General features: G+C 38.4%; 1 protein-coding gene across 4 annotated transcripts in view; it reads left to right on the top strand.

The window, feature by feature from the left end:
* Nucleotides 1-23,301, top strand: part of TMEM200C (transmembrane protein 200C) — a 54,471-nt gene that overhangs the window by 3,734 nt on the left and 27,436 nt on the right. The window contains exon 1 of one of the 4 annotated variants that reach the window (XM_072411406.1): nucleotides 22,116-22,170. The exons of the other annotated variants lie outside the window; for them this stretch is intronic. The gene's annotated coding sequence lies outside the window, so the exon portion shown is untranslated. Of the gene's footprint in view, nucleotides 1-22,115; nucleotides 22,171-23,301 lie in introns of those variants that run through there. 4 annotated transcript variants of the gene reach the window in all.

Raw genomic sequence — 23,301 nt, 5'->3', positions numbered from 1 at the left:
AGAATGGACAGTTTCATGGCTAAAAAAAGCCCTCTATAGATGTCCAGACCAAAAATGTTTTTTTAAATTTCTAAATGTGTTGGAGAGTTTTACTCTCAAGTATGGTAAAATGAAAAGAAGTGAAGGGAAATCTCCCCAAATGAGTTCCAGATACCAGTGGAAATCCAACTATCCAAAGCTTTTAAAAATAGGTAAATTTGCTGCTGTGGCTGAAGGTTTTGCCAAAATGCGAAACATGCTGAGCATATTTGTACATTATGGATCACTTACTTACCAAATCTACCAACACCCCTATCCTCCCTACCAGGCAGTGCAACAGCTTAGATGTTACCCATGGCTTTGTCACAGCTGCCGTCATCTTTGCTTGGTCTGGGCCTGAACTCCGGCCATCTTTATTGGCCAGGGGTAGGGATGGTGTAGCTTCCTCCGCCATGCACAGGTGCTATTTCATCTTGGCACAGACACACCTGCACTGTTTTTGTATCCTAGCTCACCATGATACCCTGGATGTGCTGCCATATACTTAACTTGTGCATTCATGTGCCATTTTAAATAATGGTACCAAAATACACAAAGTACCCTATGTTCCCATAAAATTAGCAGGTTCAGTGCAGTATAGAAGGTTTTGGCAGTCCAGGGAGAGAATCCAAGCAGTCCTTTCTTCTCCTAAGAAGAAGGACTGCTTGGAACCTTTTAGCCACACTGGAGGCATATTCCATCAAACTGATCATTATTCTCCAGTCTGTAGTGTATGTTGGGAAGTAAATGATTATCTTTTTTTATCACAATGAGAATACTTGTTTCTAGAGGTGACATACTGTCTCTTACAAAACATGAACACCACTGCCATCTTCTATTATGGGTGATCCAGCAAACTTGGAATGGATCTAGTCCAGGTTTGCAAACATTTCCAAATATTAGCAAATTACTTTCAGAAATTCTTTGCAGGTTTCTTGATCATCCAGGTCCTCCTATAATTGTCTATCTTCTCCAGTCCTGGTGAGCTTTAATAAATCAGGCCCGTAGCGTTTAGACCAGGGAGAGACCACAGGATAAAAACAGGACATTGTGTGATTTTATTCAGACATAGTGTATTAGGTGACAAAAAGAGCAACTCAATTCAAACTCAACTCAACTGGTCAATGCAGACTGCTGCCTAAGGCCTTTGTGTGGAGAAGTGGTTTAAATTAAGTATTTTCCATATAAACAGCCTCTTGCCAAGGTATAAACTTTTACTTTTAACAGATGTTTTCTTTTAGGTTACAGTGCCAAATTTATACAAATAACACATCCTCCAGTTCTCACCTGGTTGCTTCTATTTTTCTGTTGACAGATCAGCTGTAATAAAACATATTCTTTATTATTAGAATATAATGTCAAGGTTTTACATTATGATTTTAAGATATTGATGTCACATGATGTGGTTTGTGGCCCCACATCTACTGCAAAACTTTATTTGAGTAAATCACTTAAATTTGAATTCCAGACAAAAAAGAACCCTTCCAAAATATATATAATACACAGTTTTGAACCCAGAAATTTTTTTAGCCGGGTTGGAAGAAGATATCGGTGAGTGGGTGGATCACAGCCTAGGTGCAGGTCTGGGACAAACTGGGCTAATCTAAAAAGTAGATTAAATGGTGCTGGCTATCAGACTGAGGACATTTAGCAGTAGAAAAAATACTGCAGGACAAATCTCTGTAAATATTGCAGTAACAGCTAGTAATGTTATTGTATTTTTCGATTTTTATTAATTGCTATATTTGTGTGGAGTTCTGCTTAAAAACTGAGCAGCTCTACGTCTTGGTTGGAGGACATCCAGCATTATATTCCCCCCACCCCCCTCCTTCATTTCCGAGGGCATGTTGAGGCAGGATGCCATTATTTCAAAAAGTTATGTGCATTATTCTGCCAGTTTCTCCCACCAGCCATGATCTCGCACCAATACATACAGCTGCGTGTATTGATTTTGTGTCTTAGAAACAGTTATATTTTTTACTTCTGGGTAAAAGGAGGGAAATGGGGAAATCCATTTTAGGTGGGAAGATTTACTCACTCAAATTTTTATCATGAGTATTGTTACAGGGACAGAAACATGGGAAAATCCAACATGTTATCATTGTCACTGGCTCTGATTCCCAGGTATCCCCACCCCCTGTTTGCCCACCTCTAGTTCCCCAAACCCGTCTGTATTATTATTGTTTTAAATCAGATGTGTTTCTTGCTCTATTTTAATATTGTTGGTTCTTATGACTGTACTGTTGGAATTTACCTTTTGAAATGCAAAAAAAAATAGATTTGCCCATAGTTGTCACTTGGATGTTAGGAAGTTTTTTTCAGTTTTCTGTTCTGGTAACAGCTATCTAACAAGAGATTTAGTCTTGACAGTGAACAGATTTCTGATAACTTCCTGTTGCCAGTGCATGACAGGAAGTGAGGGAAAACTTCCTCAAGTGACACAAACAACATAAAGAGCAGGTGAGGATTTTTTCACATTTACTATTCTTTCCTAAACAGTAAAGAAAAATATTTGGGCTAGAAATGCAATTAAAATGAGTTAAAAAAAAAGTAGCAAAGCACTAAGCAGTCATGGTTTGGCAAAAGTAAAGTATATCTAAACCCATTTGTATCATCTTTATTTTGATAAACACTATGGGGTTTGTTTATAAATGTTTTCAAGATTTACAAATATTCATGCATTCACACATTTTTCTAATTTAATCTCTGGTGAAAAAGATATGGTAATCTTGGGTAAAATCAATTTTGCATGAAAATATCAATAAATAGAACCCTATGTGTAATAAACATCTACCAAAATAAAAAAAACTCTGAAACTCTTGCCGAAGCTTATATGAGATTTTACTGACTAGGTTTAGATCTACTTTCATATACATAGTAATTTAAAGTTTATCAAGCACCAGTTATACCATTTTGCTGATAATTACTGGTTGACATCGGGAAATTTGTTCATCAATACTTAGCCAAGTCTAATGATATTCGCTAGTTCACCCCTATGTGTCACTTAATGTAGTCAAAGGTCCTGTTGGTGTTTTTTTGTGTGCGGCAATTCTGACAATTAAAGTGGAACCTACTTGTTGAAGGCCCTTGATCAATGTACATACTGCACCCAGCGAATTCCTTGCTGTCCAATGCTGTCATCTTCTTCCGTCTGGATCCTTGACAGTGTCGTCTGATCTCATTTTCCACAGGCATGTTTTTTTATATTCGAGGAAAGCCACTGGTGACACAGGGCCTGATCTTGGGCATATGTAGAAGGAGAAGCCTGCAGGGAAACCAGAAACCTTTTGGCAAACTTATGTCACATATCCCAGGAGGCGGTTGGTTTCCCCTTCAGTCTTTACTGTCATGGCAGTAACGATAAAAAGGGCAGGCAAAAAAAAAAAATTATATATTATATGATAAAAACATTATATTGAAGAAAAAAATCTAGGTTTTATTTTTAATAATTTTGAGAAAAAAAATGCAAACATTGGGAAAGGCCTTTTTTATCAATTAGGCACAGACAGGACCTGTGGGTGATAGACAGGCACACAGCTTTGTACCTTGTTGAGTGGTACAGTGGTAGTGGTGCCATCATTCCAATCAATTGTGGTAGTCAGGCAGCTGATATTTACCAATTAATTTTTAATCAGGAAAATATTATTTGCTGGATAGAGTATACATCTAATAGTTGATGCCTTGCTTAATTCTTTAAAGCTAAAAACTGTTAAGCCACGTATTCTTTCTAAGTTATTCTCTTATGAATGTTCTTTTATAACCAAGGTGTTAAGTTTGGTTTCAGTACTGGGTGTTAGGAAAATTTCTGTAAGAGACACAGATAGAAAAAGACCCTGGGATTCTATCCCCCCTTACATTGCTAGTTTTTGTCTATGCGCCTGTATGGTTCCTGGATGTCAGCAGGATAGGAAAGTTAAAAAAAACTTCTTTAGCGGAGCACTAAATAGCAGTGACAACCCATCAGGGTTATTAATCCTTCTTCACTCATAGGACATTATGAATCCCCTACCTATGTACAATTAGAGCAGGTTCACGCCTGCAACAAGTTAAAGCAGACCTTAACTCAAAACTTTTACTTTACATAAAACAGTGGACAAACTTTTTATTTAAAGTAAAAATTATTTATTTTAAGGGCAAAACCTTTTTTTTTCAAAAAGGTGTGATCAAGACATAATGGGAGCGCAAAGCCTCCCAGGAGACCTATGTCACGAATCCTGGGAAGCTCTTGGCTGTCCCTTTGTGCATGCCCTAATCTCCATGTGCAGAAGGACCCTTTTAGTTCTGCTGTAAGTGATCCTGGTAGCTGGCTTGTTGGCAGCCACTCAGATTTGACAGCGGGCGGCAGTGGATATACTGAATTGCCTAATACCACCCCCATTGTCTATGGGGCCAGGGCTTAAGATGTCATCAAATCCAAGTAGGTCAAGAATGCCCAACCTATAGCCCTCCGGCCACATCTGGCCTGAGGAGCTGCCTTATGCTGATTCCCTCCCTGCTCTCTTTGATCGTTGTCTTGCGGGGGATGGGGCACGCACGCATCTCTTATATTCCTCTATGAGATCGTGCTGCCAGGAGAGGGAGAGAGTGGCCGTGTACTATAGACCTTGCAATATTGTGGCTGCTCCCTGCCACCTTGTACTGTGAGATAATCCCACCCCGTCATGCAGCAGCAGCATGCGAGCTGTGTTTGTGTCAATGCTGCTGTCATTATCCCCATGTAAACCTTCATATCTCCTACACTGAGTGTCATAGAAATGTGATATTTCAGGGTACACAGGGAACCTTGAGAGTTGTTACTAAACTACATTTCAGCCCCCTCCCTCAGTAAAATTTTATACCCATCATATCACACTACCTTGTTACACATAGCTATCTCCTTACTCTCCATGAATCCCATTTTCTCTGTAAGAAAAGGGAAATGTAACTGCAAGAGGAGGGCCCTTGTGGCTAACTCCCCCTGGAATTTTATCACTACAGCACCATCACAGGATACATAACACAATACCTATCATAACGTGCTACCCTGTCACACCTGGCCTCTTACATTCTGGGAACCCTAATTTCTAAAGAACAGGGGAGATATATTAGTAAGAACATGCCCCCCTTGGCTATCTGTCACATGAATTTCATTTCTCTGGAAGTATCTATTGCAGAGATTTTGAAAACTGACAGGACGCATTGGGCCTGATTTATTAAACCCCTTAGTGCTAACCCCGAGTGTTACTCAGGGTAAAAAAAAAAGATGGTAAAAGCGGTAACCCCGAGTGTGACTAGATAAACCTATGGGAAGTAATAGTAAATCGAGTCGTAGCCTGATATGCTGGTATCCCGCGTCATCCTTCTCCGCGATGTCTGACTTCTTTCTTCCTCCGACTGACTTCCTCTGCTCGATGAGGCACCAGGGAGTTCCCGGTGACGTCGGTGCGTGAGGACGTTCTGTTCGGGAAATTCAAATCCATTTGTCTTGCATTCAATACAAAATAACTGTATTGAATGCAAAACAGTGGATTTATATGTGTAAAAGCAGTACATTGTCGTGAACATTTATTTTACAGTATAATATAATAGTATGAGTATATTAATTATTTTTTTTTAAACATTTTTAAAAAATTAAAAAAAAAAAATGTAATTATTATTTTGACATGATTATGTGTTAAAAACTTTTTTATACTCATAATATTTTATTATACTGTAAAATAAATTTTCATGAAAAACAATGTACTGGTTTTGGACATATAAATCCGGACAGAAATAAACCTCCCAGGAGGTTAAAGCTCTCCGAGGCTGGAGAGAATACACTTTCTAAAGTGAAGCTGGGCGATCCAACAAACCTGGAATAGATTTCCTAAAAGTAATTTGTTATTTGTTAGCAAATGTTTTCATTTCTGGGCCAGTTCCATTTCAAGTTTGCTGGATCACCGAGCTTTACTGATGAAAGTAAGCCTTGGATAGCATTAAAAAATCAGGCCAATTGTATGGTGCAGTTTCCGCTCTGTGGTACCGGAACAGTGAGCGGGGAGCAATGTACGACCCTCCAATACTGTATGATAGCTTTAGTTTTAGATCTTTCTTTGATACAAAAGTTGGATTAATAAAATGAGCATCAAATGTTGAGTGCGGAAATTCTTGATTTGTCATTTCCTTTGTTTGGTGCATGCACATTATAGTAACTAAAAACATTTCAATTTCATTTCATTTTAAAGTGCAGGCAGTTGGAAGAATGTATGAGGGTTGGGGTTGGATTGAAAATTATTGTAAATTACAAAATGTAAATAATAAATCTATAATAACTATTAAAATATAAATAATGAAAGAATACTATATAAATTATAATACTTCCAATGTTTTTGTTTTGGCTTCTTGCAATCCTAGTGTTTTAATCCTTTGTAATATTCCTATTTTCTGTCTTGGCTAGTGATTGGCCAATTCAAGTATTTTATCTGATTGGCTGTTGTGTGGTTACTAGGCAGCAGGCAGGACATCAGAGAAGGTAGCATGTGGTTGCTAGGCAGCAGATAGGATGCCAGTTGATACCAGTTGTGCACAGCTGGCAGATATTGGATTGGCTGGTTGCTCCACTGATGTTATGTCACTGACTGACAGACAGTGATAGCTAGCTAGAGGAAACAATATGCCAGGTAATGCATCCAGACAAAAGGGTGAACAGAGAACACACAGATGGTATCAAAAGTAGAAGAACAAACTATCTATAGCTGCTGCTATTGTTGTAAAGTGAATGTATTACATTTATTATGTAATAAACTTGATAACGTATCTGAAAAAGTTCTATGTAATTTTTGGCCTGTTGCCTGTATAAAAATAAAGAAAGAGTTCTGCTTCCATCTCAGACATTTTTCTGGTTCCATGCCATGTGACATGTATGTTCCGAAGTGCTACAAAGACCAGGAATGCCAGCCTTGGTTGGTGGGTGCCTTGCTAGTTAAAAAATCTAAGCTGCTGTACATTTAGGACTGTTTCATATTTGCTGTTGAAAATTACACTCTTAGCTGTTTCTAGTCACCTTTCTTCAACTACTATACTGCCAGATACAGAGATTGATAGCCACTTTGTTGTGCAGTTGAGTGTGGTCCTTCTTCCAGAGGAGGAAAAAATCAGCCGTGTGGCTAGAAGCAACTTGCCACTTTCAATACTAAAATAATATTTCCATGTGTATAATATTTCACTCTTCCCTTAAATTAGGAATACTCAAATATTGCCTCTGTAGGTGTTTCTGTTTATGTCTGTTTATGATACTATGGTTATTTCCTAATACAGTGGTGTCCAATTTTTTTTCATCTGGGAGCCACATTTGATATTGGGATAAAACTTGTACCATAATGCAAACTTACATTAAAGATGTAGAATAGAATTGTTTTAATTTAAATTAAAATTAAATTGAAATGTTTCTAGTTACAGTAAAATACATGCACCAAATAAAAATAATGACAAATCAAGAATTTCTGCACTCACCATTTGATGCTTATTTTATTAATAAAAGATACAAAACTAAAGTTATCATACAGTGCTGGCCGATCATATATTGCCTTCCCATTCACCATTCCTGTACCTAAGAGCAGAAACTATACCATACAATGCATCCTGTCATTTATAGGGAGCTGCTAACCTTCTTTGTACCCCAAAATCTCTGCAATGGATACTACCAGAGAAATGCAATTCATGTGACAGATAGCCAAGGGGTAAATGTTCTTACTACTACATCTTCTGGTCTCTACATCTCCCTGTTCCCGAGAAATTAGGGTTCACAGGAGGTAAGTGGCCAGATTTGTGTGACAGGGTAGCACGGTATGATAGGTATCATACTTATCCTATACTTATCCAACATTTTAGTATACCTACAGCTCCCCTTTCAGAAATTGGCATTTAAAGAACAAAAGTGGACATTTATATGTGACGGCACCATGGTATAGTAACAGTGATAAAATTTAGTTTGGGGGGAGTTAGCCACAAGAGTCCCCCACTTATCCTACCTTTCTCTTTCTCTACTGGTATTGAGAAATTAGGGTTCACAGAAGGTAAATGGCCAGCTATGTGTGACAGGGTAGCAGGGTATTACAGGTATAGTTTATCATATCTTGTGATGGCGCCATACTGATGAAATTTTAAAGGGGAGTTAGCCACAAGAGTCCCCCACTTGCAGTCATATTTCCCTTTTCTCACAGAGAAATTGGGGTGCACAAAGTAAGATTATATCAGGGAAGGAATCAGCAAAGGGCCGGATCTGGCAGCTCCAAGGGCCGGATGTGACCTGTGGGCCATAGGTTGGGCACCCTTCTCCTAATAGATTGTGGTCAGCCTGGTCACCTCTAGTAGATTGAAGTGCTGCTTCAGGTCTTTGTGCTGTTTTGTTTCCTGCAGGAACAGGTTAAAGTTAGTTTAAAACTTTCTTAAAAAGCAGTATTGTATTAGGGAAATAGTTCAGTAGAGCATTTACAAGCATTTGTAGGATCTAATCAGAATATCTATGACATCTGTGGTCAGTTTAAGGTCACTTGTAGTGGTTTTCCCAAACCGTCCATAATGTATTGCTGAAAAATAAAAAATAAATAAGGAGTTCACAGGTAGATGTGATTTTCCCTCCAGGACAACTAGCGGTTTACAATATAAAACATTAACCGTTGTCCATTTTACTTTGAGCTGTTAATAACATTTGTGGTATTAAAGCAACCTGATTTCTACAGTGGGTTTCCTTTAAAACCCCTTTCCTGGCAGCATATATTCACCTTTTATTTTCCCCCCTTCTGCTGCGTTCCACCACGGGAAGCAAAGAAACTACCCAATACTTAGGATATAAAGTTGCATGTGATCCACTGGCTCATCTTCCTTCTTATGTGAATAGCCCAGTGCTGGGGGTGGAGGTCTGTAGCCCTGTGTATGCTTCGCTCAACCTGTATAGAGCTGCAGTGAATTAAAGGAAGGGTAGAGGTATCCTTCTATTCAGAAGCATATCCCTGTAATCTCTGATTTTAAATTTTCCAGTTCTAAAAAGTGAACATTTTACAGATATTAGCTGATATGTTTTGTGTTGCAGGGATGCTGATACCAAAATTTCATGTAGTCCAGACTTTTTGCTGTCTGTTGTGCTTCAGTGATCTGTTCCCAGTTGTCCTGACACATGGATAGGGTGGCACGGACACAATATTTATCAGGATGTCAGAAGCTTGTGAGCTATGCATTTGCATTGTATCAGTGCTTAAAAGAAAGAAACCTAGAGAGAATCTAAATTTCAAATGTATTATATTTAAAGATGTTTGCAATATCTTCATTGAAGCCTGCATAGAGATTAGGCAAGGGTGATTACTTAAAAGATGACCCAGTTAATGACAGCTTTTAACATTAAAGCTTCAGAGGGCATTGTAAAGCTTTTTATATGTGTGCAGAACTGAGAGACGCAGTAGGTTTTTATACTAATATATGCACTAAAATTAGCATTTCGCATTACTTCTATAATACAGCATCACTGGTACATTCCTGTACCAACTAATATAGAAGACTTGATATGTGTATAAAGGTTCCAGTCCACTGCCCAAAGTTTCTTAACATGTCATTGTTGTGTTGGGTCAGGCTAATAAGGCTTTCTATGATGGATAGTGAAATCTGTACCCTATTATGGCTTTTTATCCTAAATGTGAGGTATTTCCAATGTCTTCTACAAGGTACTGTAGCCAACCTTTTTACTGCAGAGGGACCCTTGAAATATATTTAGGTCCTGCATAACCCACGCTTTCTAAACTTTTTTTTTATTAGTGTGATGCAGAAACTAAAAGTATAAATCTTGTTTTAGTGTCAATGCTGAAAATTGCATCTAAATTCATTTATAAAAAAGTGCATCATGTTCAGGTTTGACTGTATGAAGACCTTCTACTTCTAGTTAATGGTATCAGAAATTGGTTGTATGCTTTTACTCGTGGTTCTGAAACTGTGAAATGTGATGATGAAGGACTAAAATGTTACTATAGTTGGGTGCTGGAAATGTTTTTAAAGGCAATGTATAATGAGTGTTGGTCATTTTTATCTAAAATTTTTTAAGGTTTTATACATTTCAAATATGATATTTTATATGTGCATCATGTTACTAAATTTCTAAACTCTGTTTTACAAATGAACATTTAATAAGGGGTTCAACCATTACAAACTATCCACAGAGAAATAGGTGTTTCTGAACAGAAAGCACAACATAACCTACATCTTTCATACTTTGATGCTTTGACTTGGAGAATAAAGTATATGTAAATGTTTTTGTTTTCTTTAACTTTCAGGCAGAGGAGGATGGCAAAAAGCTTTGTCAGGTTTTATTTTTTGCTGTCTGTAATGTGGAGATTTCCTATCTCTTCTCTCTAAGAAACACAGCAAAAGATGGAGGATATTTTAAGAAATTATATCTCAGACAGTTGTTACCAGAACAGTTTACCTAATTGGAAGATTTCCTGTCCCTGCAAGAATTTTCAACTGTTGTATTTCAGTTACTGCACCGGAGACAATGGTTACCAGGACACAGAGGGTACATTTCTGTAGCAGGAATAGAGACAGTAAAAAAAATAAAAAGGATCTAACCCAGACTTTCTCAACTTTTTTACCCCTGGGGAGACATTGAAGTTATGTTCAGGTCATGTGAACTCCTGAAAAAACAATTTATTTGTGGTCGACTGGAAAAAGCCTCTCACATTGCTGGCCAGTCAAGAATGCCTCCTTCCAGTTGTTCCAAGAATGCAACCATTATGGACGAGGAAAAGAAAATAATCATTAATAGCATGCATCTTCAGACATGCATAATTGATATGATATGAGGTCAATCAGCCACAGTTCAAGAAAGACTTAGCAACCTATGGTGGAACTCTAGTTTAGATTGGATTTTGTAAGATTTCCACATAAAATAGAAAAAGTTTAGGTTCTATAAACTTTAAAGCCCAATTTCAGTTTTGGCTATGCATAAAAATTTGATCCCTGTCAGCTGTTGATAAAAAGCAGCTCTGGCTCTATATCTACCTGATTTTTGGGGTTGTTTTTAGAGTCACACACTCACCAATCTAGCATAGCTCCTCTTCTAGAGTCATTTACACCACTTTCTGTGAACCCAGAAAAACGATCCACTCCCAGGGTTTACTAGAGAAAACTGATACAGGGCTCAACTTTTTGCAGGATACAGGATCTACTTACTGCCAAAGGAAGAAGATAGTAAAGAGGAACTGTGACTTCACAACCAGCTATAAACAATTGCAGAGTTGCAGAGAAGGAATAAATATATATATATGAGGTTGTCTTTGGAGTAAGGCTACGTACACATGTAAGACGGAAAGATGCATGGAGGAGTGCTGTACACACAGTGCTGTTCTGCTTTATGGAGAGAGGAGGGTGGAGAATGAGTAAGTGGCACCCCGCTGCGTTCTCCCCCCTTTACTTTTATTCAAGTCGTTCGCCATTTGTGGATTCACCAGGAAGGATCCATGAACAACGTTGGACTGGTGCTGTACACACGTCAGATTCTCATCCGATACTAGCCCTAAAATGACGAGAAAAAGCATAGCATTGGAAGTATTTTTAATTGCCCCTGTACTTAATCTGCTGAAAATGATAATACAAAACATTTATATGAAATATATTATATTTGTTTCATAAAACAACAAAATTTATGACCATAATAAATACAGAATGCAACACCATTTAGCATCTCCTTCATAGAGAAAAGCAATACAACTGGGTTACCTATCAATGGGGTTCCTCAGCCAACTTGATGTATGTATTGTAATTGTACATCTGGCTCTGAAATAAACTTGTGGTAAGATGGATTCAATTTATGGTGAAGTGCTATAAAAGATACTGAGAATAAAGGAAAAAGTATCTACCGTGGACAACCAGTCCAGTGCTCTTAAATTTTACTAGAATATGAAATAGTGCTATTATGTGTATACAGTGGTCTTTTTTTTTTACCAAACTCACATGGTGTACTTGAAAAACACTACACAATATAAAATGGTGGATCAGAGGAAGGTAAAAGTAATTGTTTTTACTGACCTCCCTGTGTGCCATCCTTCAATCTGCAGTGTTAAAGTGCTTTCTTCTGCTTTGATCTGCTCTATATTCTCTCCATGAGGTATATATATACTTTTAATAACCCAAATCGCAATGAACTATTCAGTGAAAAGAATTGTGTAGTGTCTAGTACCCTATCAAATTTCAACTTTTACTAATGCAACTCCAAATGAAAATGGAAAAGTTTAGATTTGTGTGGCCTCCAGCATGACTACAATGATCTTCCTTCATTAAGCTGTTCAACTGAAATCCCTATCATCACCATCTCCTTGTTGTCGTCATCATCATCACATGTATGAAACAACATTTATCTGACCACTGCATGCCCAATCCTTTCCTCTCTTAGTAATATGGATTTTTCATGTGTTTCACTTCTGTAACTCACTCCAACTTTATTTTTGCCCCTTACCCACAACTGCTATACTCAAACTCATCTTCAGGCAAGTATATAATTGGACCTAGGGCATTTCAATCAGCTGCCAACCTGCCATCATATCAACTTGTAGTACAGAATAAGGCATATGCTGTCCCCTTATATCCAAGCTACCTTATCTTACCATTTTTTTTCTTGCCCTTAACTCTCTAAGTATATTGTACAAGGTGAGCTGTTCAATAGGGTGTCTTTCTTATATTCCCTCATTGTTCATCTGTTTGTCCAGTAGTCCAGAGGGCTCTAAAATTATTATCTCATAAAAAAAGGAGACATCAGAAGTAACATCTGTGAACAGGGTACAGATGTACAAGAGAAACTTTCTAATATTCTGCCAATCTTCCTCCTAATTATGTATGGATTACCCATGTCATAGCCTACAGAGGCCCTATTTGTTCACAGCCACACATTATCAAAATGTGTTGCATTTCCACAATGGCAAATTAATGTGTAGGTCTGTGTGATGGGACTTAGCAGGGAGTATATGATAATGACTACGTAGCTAAAGTGTGTATTCAGGTAGATGGCATTATGTCAAGAAATAATTATTAAAGCATAGGAGTCCTATGTTTAGTTTCTGTAACATACAGTAATTGCACATTACAGATCTTTTTAATGAATTTTTATCATGCTGGGAAAACAGTGAGTCTGTTATCTAAAATTAAGATGACAAGAGAGAGCAGTTTCTGAATTTTTAATGTCATTCAGTCTAGTGACTAAGCCAGAGCTTCAAAATGGAGCAGATGAGGTATCTTAATTTGTCTTGCTCGCACTTTGTGTAATGGGGACTGTGGAGCCCTGGAGAAGAAGGCATCTCTTCCAGACTAAAATATAATATGCTCATATTGGCTTATAAATGAAAAACTGATGATATAAACAGTGTCTAAAGTGCCAGAGAATGGCCTTTAATTTTTTATTTTATTTTTATATATATAAAGGGACTTATATACATATATGTTGGATATAAAAATGGGTGGCATGACTTTGCTTTCATCCCTTTTACATCAGTTAGACTCTTTTCATCATTATGTCTGGAATACCAGTATGTCCTTTGTCTTTCAGGTTGATTGATAATGAGCAAATCTTTTCTTCATTCAAAATACTAGCTGGTATATTTATGAGTAACACATATCAAAAACAAATTCCTCACTAGGTGGTACAGAACACCAGCTGTTTTAGTTTAAATGTACCCCCATGCAAGCCTTTTTTTGGATGTGTTGCAGTACTATGGGTACATTGTAGTTATGGGATCAAGGAGTTAGTTGTCTGCCCTCTGCTCAACAGTTCATTGCATCCCCTGCTTCCTTTTAGTCGTGCAGCCTTCATCTGAGATGTACCTTCCCAGCATCCCCAGCACATACACTGAGGCTGTGCACAGCTGGAGAGGATTTTAGAAGTGGAATAAGCATGTTGTGACCTGCTGCTGCTTTGTTTATCACTTGTATTTACTGTCGCTGACTCTGCCTGTTTCTTGAACTTGTGATTGTATGCTGTTTGAACCGACCTTTGTCTTTATGGTTGGATACCTTGTTTGGTGTACTGATTTCCTGCTTATGACCTCTGGCTTTGCTTTCTGGAATTCTGTCCTCTGGGATTTGCTGGATTCTCCTGTACTGTATTATCTGTGTGCTCCTGGTCCTCTGTCAGACCCCTCTGGACACCATCAGAAGTCCTGGGGGCAACAGTGTGCTGGGACAGCAAAACTTGCCCCCTAAGGCTGAGCGGGGCTTGCCATAGATGAAGAGTGCAGAGTTAAATTGGGGGCCTGGTGTCTGATGAGCACTGACACTGGGCCAGTGCCTTACATGTGTACTCCAACAGGACAGGACAGGTTTTCCAACTCCCTTTACATGCACTTGCACAGATCCATAACTGCTAGAAATGTACTTTCTCAGCCACTTGCCATCTCCAGTGTGCCCCACCCATTGCAGTACCCCCATCCACATTCCCCAACCCCTTCCTATTTGTTACAGCACTCTTGAGAAAGACTAATAATGAAAAGCGTTGACACCAGTAATCCCGCATATGTAGTAAAGTTTTTAATACTATATCAATCTTTTATCCTTTACCCTAATCGAGAACTGTATTATAATTATTGATGAGACAGAGTAGGAGTACAAAAAATACATATAGAACTTACTGAAAAAAATGTCTAAAATTTCTGATAAGTAGACTACAAACTGATCTTTTTGTTTGTTCTTTAGTTTATTTTAGAGGGATTTTAAATGAATTAAGTACAGTGCTTTGAGGAAACACAGTAATATGACATTTGAAAGGGGAGTGCTAATCAAACATCTCAATGCAATATCAAACTGCCCACCCTGGTAAAGGTGTACATAAAAAATTGAGAAAAGAAAGCCAGGGTGTTTTAAATGGGGTGAATTATATTGGGTAAACAGTTCAAAAATTAGTGCATAGAAATGCAGTTTTGACAGAATTTTGTTACTTCTGTGAAGACTGCATTTCTATGCACTAATTGGCTAACTGACTTTCTTTTCATTTTTTTCTCAAATTATATGAAACACAATAACTTGTTATTTGCTATCATGTTTATGAATATAGCATTACATGTTAAGTTGTGCACTGGTATTCAGTTTATGTTACAATACTGATTGTTTGAGGATCTCTTTTGACTATTTCAATTTAGAACCTATTCTGTCACCGTAGCTCTGTCAGGGCTTGGATTGGATAAGGATGCTAACATATGTCAATAATCACCCTCCCCCAAGAGGGGGCAGATATCTGGGGGACTCCCACTACTAAAGGAAGGAATGGTAACTGGTATGGCCACCCAGGATTTTTAATTTAAATTTTTAGAGAGACAGAAAAATTACAACATTTATGGTTTTATTAGCATGTTAAGCAACATGTTAAGCCATTTCAGCAAAATAAAAATCATTTTTGCTTTGTGATATATATTTTTTGTTTGTATTAGTGTTGGAAAAAACATGTTCAGTGGTTCTTGTCTTTTATTTGACAACAGTTTCATGTTGATCCTAAAAAAAGAGACACATCTTTATACAAGATCTACTATTATACAAGATTGTCTACTATAGACTTCACTGGAGTGTACTGTGAATGTTCAGTTTGGCAAATTGTAAAAAAAAAAATTGCCAGAGCAAACTGAATTTGCTGTGGCATGTTCAGCCATCATTACCGGTAATCTACACATGCATTCTTATACTACTTTCTTAGAAGAAGTATTATTTATTATTATTGGCATACTAAGGGCCTGATTTATTAAGGCTCTCCAAGGCTGGAGAGAATACACTTTCACCAGTGAAGCTAGGTGATCCAGCAAACCTGGAATGGATTTCTTCAATGTCATTTGCTATTTGCTAGCAAATGCTTTGAATCCTGGACCAGATCCATCCCAGGTTTGTTGGATTACCCAGCTTCACTGGTGAAAGTGTATTCTCTCCAGCCTTGAGAGCTTTATTAAATCAGGGCCTAAGAGCTAATCAAGATCTGAACTGTAGTATATAGTGCAGCTTCAAGGAAGCATCACAATTATTTTTTTTGCAGGGTCTCATTTGGAGTTCCATTGTGACGTTTATTGTTGAACTATTACTTTAAACTGCATTGACCATTTGGGGCCATTCAGCAGCCTGAAATGCCTGCTGGTAGTTGTTTTAAAGCATTAGTAAAATTCTGAGATGTCAAATGAGTTTTTTAGTGTCATCAAATGGTTTGCCCACAATCCAATTTTCTAATGCATGTATAAAAAGGTGATTTAGAAAAAACACTATACATCTGTTACACACAGTAATATGCATAAGTTTCATGCCCCTTGTGTGAAGATAATTCCACTTTAATAAAACATAAAGTAAAACAGACAAAGTATACTAATTATAGTAACTAAATCAGTTTAATTTAGGCATAATGACCTCATGGCAGTGTACAGGTTATGATGAGATTTTGAGAATAAGTAGGTATCTACTTTGTGTCTCTCAGATCTTCTGTGTTAACTGACCGACCACTTGTGCTTTTAATATTGATTAGAAAACACTTGGGAGAATGGGAGCCATCTGCTTCTATGTTTCAGCTGTGAATGGACCATTGGCTTTGGTACTGTGCCCAGAACAAGATCTGTAGTGCTGTTCATTAAGCATCGATTTGGATAGAAAAACAATGTAAACTCTTCCTATTCATGGTAATTATGCAGAAGTTGCTCTCATTCCAAAATCAAGCAGACTTTGTATCCCATTTATTTATTTATTTATATTTTAACCAATATTTTTTTTTTAATTCCTCGTCTTATTTTTCTACATTTTGTTTCATTCTAATTCAATAAAAACTCTTACCTAATATGCTTTAATAGTCATTTTTACTGTAAACAAATCCAGGTAATTTAATGATTGTAATCCAAGGTCTTCAATAAAGTGTGTCTTTTAAAGCATGTGATTTTGCTGGGTTTAATATACATTTGGGCTTTGAATCAAACATAAGTAATACAATCTGAGCATCTCTGTCAGACAAAGGAGAACTGAATGAGTCAGATTTTTTTTTATCTTGATTACACATTGTTCTTCATGTCAGTCCAAGATTTATATTTCTTGTCAAATCAAAATATGTCTTAAGGTAGGCCAAGATGTTTTTATTAATCTCATAAGGCAGTGCAAAAAGCAACCAATACAAAAATATATTTTGTCAGGCTACAGTAAAATATTTTTCATCTGGTTAAACTAAAGCCCTGCTACCTAATATATGTTCAATAGGCACTTAGTGTGCAGCCTTTAGGGCCCCTTTAAACAATGGTGATTTTTGGTGTTTACCTAAAGCTGAAATAAACCCACATTGTGTCTTCCATTTGGTCCTGCCTCGTCCCAGTATCCGTCTTTGACCCGGCACAGTGGAAGCACTAAGTTCCGACATCTTCTTCTCTCTTTTTACAGGTTCTTTTTCCTGCATCACCCAATCTCGCACTGCACAGGTGTGAGACTGTAGACATTTTACAAGAAAGGGACAGGGATTACTTATTGCCACAATACCTCTCAGTTCCCGCAGCGCTCTCCACTAAACCGTCCTGCAGTGTTCTGTGACTTTGCAGCAGCAACCTTGAAACCCTGCATTGTTTCCTTGTGATTTCTGACCTGACCTGTGCCTGGAACCTGACCATGTGTGTCTGCCGCCTGCCCTGACCTGGAATATAACCATGTCTGTCTGTCACCTGCCCTGACCTGTGCCTGAAATCTGACCACGTCTGTCTGCTGCCTGCCCTGACTTGTGCCTGGAAAATCTGACCACGTCTGACGCCTGCCCTGATCTGTGCCTGGAATCTGATTACATCTGTCTGCTGCCTGCCCTGACCTTTGCTTGGCCCGGTGCTGCATTCACCTGCCACCTGGCTCTACACCAAGTTCGCTCCAGCCTTCCTCCTCAGGTAGGGTGACCCCAAGGGTTGTGGCCTGCTGACCCCCAGCAGCAAAGAGCCCACTGGCCTCCAGGCTACTGGCCCATCACTCTTTGTGGGGTGCCATGGTGAAGACCTGGTGTCACTAAAGCTACGTACACACTTCCAATTATTATCGTTGGAAAACGAACGACGAACGATCCTGCACGATATCTACGAACGATCGTATAGCACCGATCCTGCACATAGAGGTAACGACACGATCGTTCGTAGATATTGTACACACAATAGATACGATCGTTTGAACGATAGAGGAACTATGTGAACGACAGGAAAGTGAACGAACGTTCGTTCATCACGCATGCTCAGCCCATGGACGATCAACGAACGACCGTACACACGAACGATGTTCAACGATCGTCGTCCAATCCGATCCGCCGGTCCGGTCGTTCGTTTCCAGCGACTTTCCTCGTTCGTCGGCGTCGTTGGTTACTTTTTTACGAACGATTTTTTGCCCAATCGATCGTTCGTCGTTCGATTGGAACGATAAAAATTGGAAGTGTGTACGCACCTTTAGACTCCGCGCCTTGGGTGATCCTGTGCTACCTGCATGGGGAGATCCTGACACTCATGCCATATTTTTTATTTCTCACAGCAAGTTGTATGATAAAAGTTTATAGGAAACATAAAAAGCACAAAATGAGTAATGGAATGAACAGTTCAAAAAATGGTGTAAAACTAAACTAAAAATGGTGTAAAAGTAAACTAAAAAAATCAAAGGGGGCTTGTTATCTGCCCCACTGCAGTAAAATAAACTTACCTGCCTGTTTGCAATTTTCTGCAATTTTCACTATACAGTCTTGCATACCTCATAAGCAAAGAAGTTACAAATCAAGGTCGCTAAAGATCTGAAAAATCCAGTAGATGTTGGCGCAAGCAAAGGAGCAATAGAAGGCAAATTTACTTCCACTTAAAGGAGCACATCTAAGGAATTTATCCGCAATAAAATATTTTTCACTTAAAAAAACACAAGCTTCCATTTGCAAAGGCCTTAAGGGCTGCATAGTAGGTCCTAAAAGGCCATGGGGGGCCACCAGGGCTTTAGACTGAATATTAGTAATTCAGTGGTTTATTGTATTTCTTTCACATTATCTTATTTTTTGCTATCCATCCCTTTGCTTTTTTATATGTTTTTTCCATCTTATCTTTCATAATGGACCATGCTGAGAGAAATATGAAATGTGGTATTAGTACAAAAGAGAGAACAGATGTGTAAGTGTTTCATAGTTACATAGTTAGTTAGGTTGAACCTAAGTTTATTAAGTTCAACTACTAGGGAAATAAACATATCCCAGATTTAAAAAAAAAAAAAAAAAAAAAACCCTATAAGACATAGTTGGTCCAGAGGAAGGCAATTAAAACCCTGGTACATTTTGCTCCAACCTGAAAAAAATCCTTCCTGATTCCATGAGGCAATCGGATGTTACCTGGATCAACAGTCTTTTATCTTTACTCTAAAGCTTTAATACCCAGTTATATTCTGTGCTTCTAGAAAAGCATCCAGCTTTTTCTTGAAGCAATCTATAGTAAACTACCTCCTGAGGGAGCCGATTCCACATTTTTACAGACCTTACAGTGAATTATGCCTTCCTTATCTGGAGCTTAAACTTCTTTTCCTCCAGATGCAAAAAGTGCCCTCTTGTCCTTTGTAACAACCTTAAAGTGAATAGTTGGGAGGAGAGTTTTCTATAATGACCATTTATACCCCTTAAACATTTTTTCTCAAGGGAGAATAGATTTAGTTTAGCTAATCTCTCCTCAAAGCTGAGTTCTTCCATTCCTTTTATTAATTTATTTGCCCTTCTCTGCACTCTCTCCAATTCCACAATGTCCTTTTTGTGAACTGGTGCCTAAAACTGGACTGCATATTCCAGATGTGGTCTGACCACTGCTTTGTACAGGGGCAGTATTGTGTCTTGATCCCTGCAATCTATTCCACTTTTATTACAAGATAGATCTTTGCGAGCTTTAGATATTGCAGCTTGGCATTGCATGCTGGTATTAAGTCTATGATCTACTCGAACCCCCAGGTCATTTTCTATTTCTGACTCCCCCAAATATATTCCCCCTAGACAGTATGAAGCATGAAGGTTTGTGTTAGCACCCAAGTGCATACCTTCACATTTATCTATATTAAATGTAATTTGCCACTTGGGTGCCCAGTCAAACAATACATCCAGGTCTGCTTGTAGATTATAGACATCCTGTATGGACCTAATTCTATTACATAGTGTCACGATAAAGGCACTTGAACAGGAGGTGGACCCTCTGTGCTACCAGCATGTTTAGCCGAGGTGATATCAGAGGCACAGAGTCTAAGGTACTGCCCGGTGTTCACCAGAGCACCCCGCAAGGGGTGTTGGGCTTTGCTCCGAACGGCACCCAGGTTGCGGCCCTCAGACTCACCCGTGCAGGTAGCAGCTGACAGCTGGAGATAACGGAAGGCAAAGTACAAAATCGACAGGCAGATTCAAAACCGAAAACAGGACCGGGTCAGGGCAAGCAGAGGAACAGGCACGGTCAGGACAAGTCAAGGTCAGGAACAGGAAAACAAGACTGGAATCCGAATGCTCACAGGAACCTCAGGTACTAACACCTATTGCTGAGGCAATAAGTGTCTGACTGAGCCCAGCATATATAGGGAGGCTGACAGGCTAGCTGGGCAGGGACTAGAAGGACAGGTGAGAATCAATTAGCAAGAAGGGCTTGGCAACACCCCTAAGTCCAGAGCCAGCAGGGCAGCTAAAGCAAGGTGGGAACAGCTGCTGATTAATCAAACACTATCAGGAGGACAACAAGTACCAGATCAGCAGTGCTGCTGATCTGTGACACTTAGTTTGGTGTCATCTGCAAACACAGAAATGGTACTTTTAATACCAAACTCTATATAATTTATAAAGATGTTAAACAGTAAAGGTCCCAACACTGATCCCTGGGGTACACCTCTAATAACCTTAGACCATTCAGAGTATGAATCATTAATTACAACTCTCTGGATGCGATCTTAAACCAGTTCTCTATCCATTTACAGATTGACTTTTCTAAGCCTATCGACCCTAACTTGCATATTAACCATCTGTGGGGTACAGTGTCAAATGCTTTAGCAAAGTCCAAATACAATATATCAACTGCTACTCCACCGTCTACCTGTTTACTTACTTCCTCATAAAAAGAGAATATTTTTGTTTGATAACTTCGGTCTTTCTTGAATCTATGCTGACTATCACTTAGTGAATAGTCAGTAAATAATATATTTTTCTAGCAGAAACTCCTCCACGTGGTTCTTTATTGATCTCTATAGGACCTTTCCAACTATGGAAGTTAAACTTACCGGTTTGTAGTTACTTGTTGACTTGTAAAGGGGCTGTCATAGCCTAGGTCTCTAGCAGTCGCATGTCATAATACATTCCCTAAAAATAACAGTCATGAGAAAAATATTTTGATATAAAGAAGTGTTATTGGTTGACTCAATTGCAAGGTGCCCAGGTATTGGTGCCTGCAAAACAAGTCATCACCCCTCCACCATTTGTTTAACTGTTGGTGTGAGAGGTTTGTTCTGATGTGCAATGTTTGTTTTTTGCCAAACACGGCACTGTGCTTTATGGCCAAACATCTCCACGTCTCTACTGTTCAGATGCAACTTTGCAAACCTAAGCTGTGATTTTCTTTTTAGAGAGAAGAGGCTTCCAAACTTTCCAAACAAGCTATACTTGTTCAGTCTTTTATTTATTGTACTGCCATGAACTTTACAGTTTACTTGCTAATTGAGACCTTTATAGTGTGATAATTTTTTAAACATTGCACAGTCTTACCTTGGTGTGAACTTGCTTGGACACCCACTCTTAGGTAGATTTGTAAAAGTCTTTAATGTTTGTAAATACATCTAAACGTCCCAGACCAAAACTTCTGCTTTTATAGAGGTGATTAAAGTTGCTGATGATCAGTATTAGTAGTACCTTTCTGCTACTTACCCTCTTAATTCCAATGGAAGTGGTAATACTGTGCCTAATGTTTCACACACTGCTTCTGCTTTTTTGAATTTCAGCAGTTTTAGTTAAATATTGACAGATTGTAATATGCTAGTGTTGTTGTTTTTCTGAGTTAGTATTAACCTAATTCTAAAACCTGCTCAGGGCCAGATGATATTTTATTATGTCCTGATACACAGAAACCTCAGCATTGAAAGAGAACATACTTTCTTTTTCTCATAAACGTGCTCTTTAGTGATGTCAGGGGTCACATTTGGGCCCCCCTATATCATGTAAGTTGATCACCATTTCATTACATAACGTTACACATTTTTATTGGTAGTCACACTCTCCTATTGAAGAAGCCTGATAACAGGTCAGATACCACAGGAAACATTTGGCATTTGCTGTTGACATTCTAATAATACAGTTCGGCAAGTGTTAAAAACCGTAGACAATACTTATGTGTGTTCACTGATTCAGAAGCTGATAATTTATCCTAGACTGAAGAAATATAGGAAAGGAAACAATCACCAGTAAAGTGGTTTTCTAGACTCAATGCTTGTGTTCCATATAGATTTAAGATCAGATAATTGAAATGTATTGCGAGATGTGGTGATGTGTTTTATTGATTTTTTTTGCTTCCCCATTTCCTTGGTCATGTAGAGGTTTTTTTCAGACAATACAGAAAGCAAACCGTTCTCCGTAACATACAGCATTCCACTTTAACTCAATGTATGTTGTAATTCTTCAGTTTAGATAGAGTTTAGTGTTTTGAGAACAATGTCAGCAGAAGAGAAAAAGCACGGTTTGACGTTTACTTTAATTGGCACACGATAGCTAGTAATCTTCATATTGTTTTGATAAGGGATCTCATTTTTCATTTTCTACCATTACAGCACAGGGGCCTTGTATTGTATATTCTGTTCTTCTTTTGTGCCCATGACTGGTTTTCCTTCATTGCCTTATGGGGAGAATAGGATTGGGAATTTTTCTGTTTACAGTAGCTCATTCACTGTTTTTATTGCTGGCAGAAAAAAGGGGTTACATTGAAACAAGTATTTCATGCCTTGATACATCCTTCTCCTATTATCTTTGTTTACATAGTGACCAAGGAGATAACTGGACCCCTATTGCTAAGTAGTAGGGGAGGCAGAGTGTGAATTGTCATTTCTACCTCCAGTTCCAGCAGTAACTCTGCAACTTCTGCCTCCATACATTGTTTAAAGAAGGCAGAGCTCCACAGGAAGGGAACAGGATATTATGTCAACAACACGTATACAGTGTCTCCTGCAGCAAGCAACAACTAATATCAAATGTGACCCCTTTTTACAAGCACCTTGGCTGCCATAGAGAATCATGCAGAGTCTGATACAGAGATCTGTACAAAAATGAAACGATACAACTCCACATGAAAAGGGCCA

The sequence above is a fragment of the Pyxicephalus adspersus genome, chromosome 5 (genome assembly GCF_032062135.1).
Source record: "Pyxicephalus adspersus chromosome 5, UCB_Pads_2.0, whole genome shotgun sequence".
In the NCBI taxonomy this organism is placed as follows: Eukaryota; Metazoa; Chordata; class Amphibia; order Anura; family Pyxicephalidae; genus Pyxicephalus; species Pyxicephalus adspersus.
The sequence above is the reverse complement of the archived record's forward strand: the minus strand, read 5'-3'. Positions and strand labels throughout refer to the sequence as shown.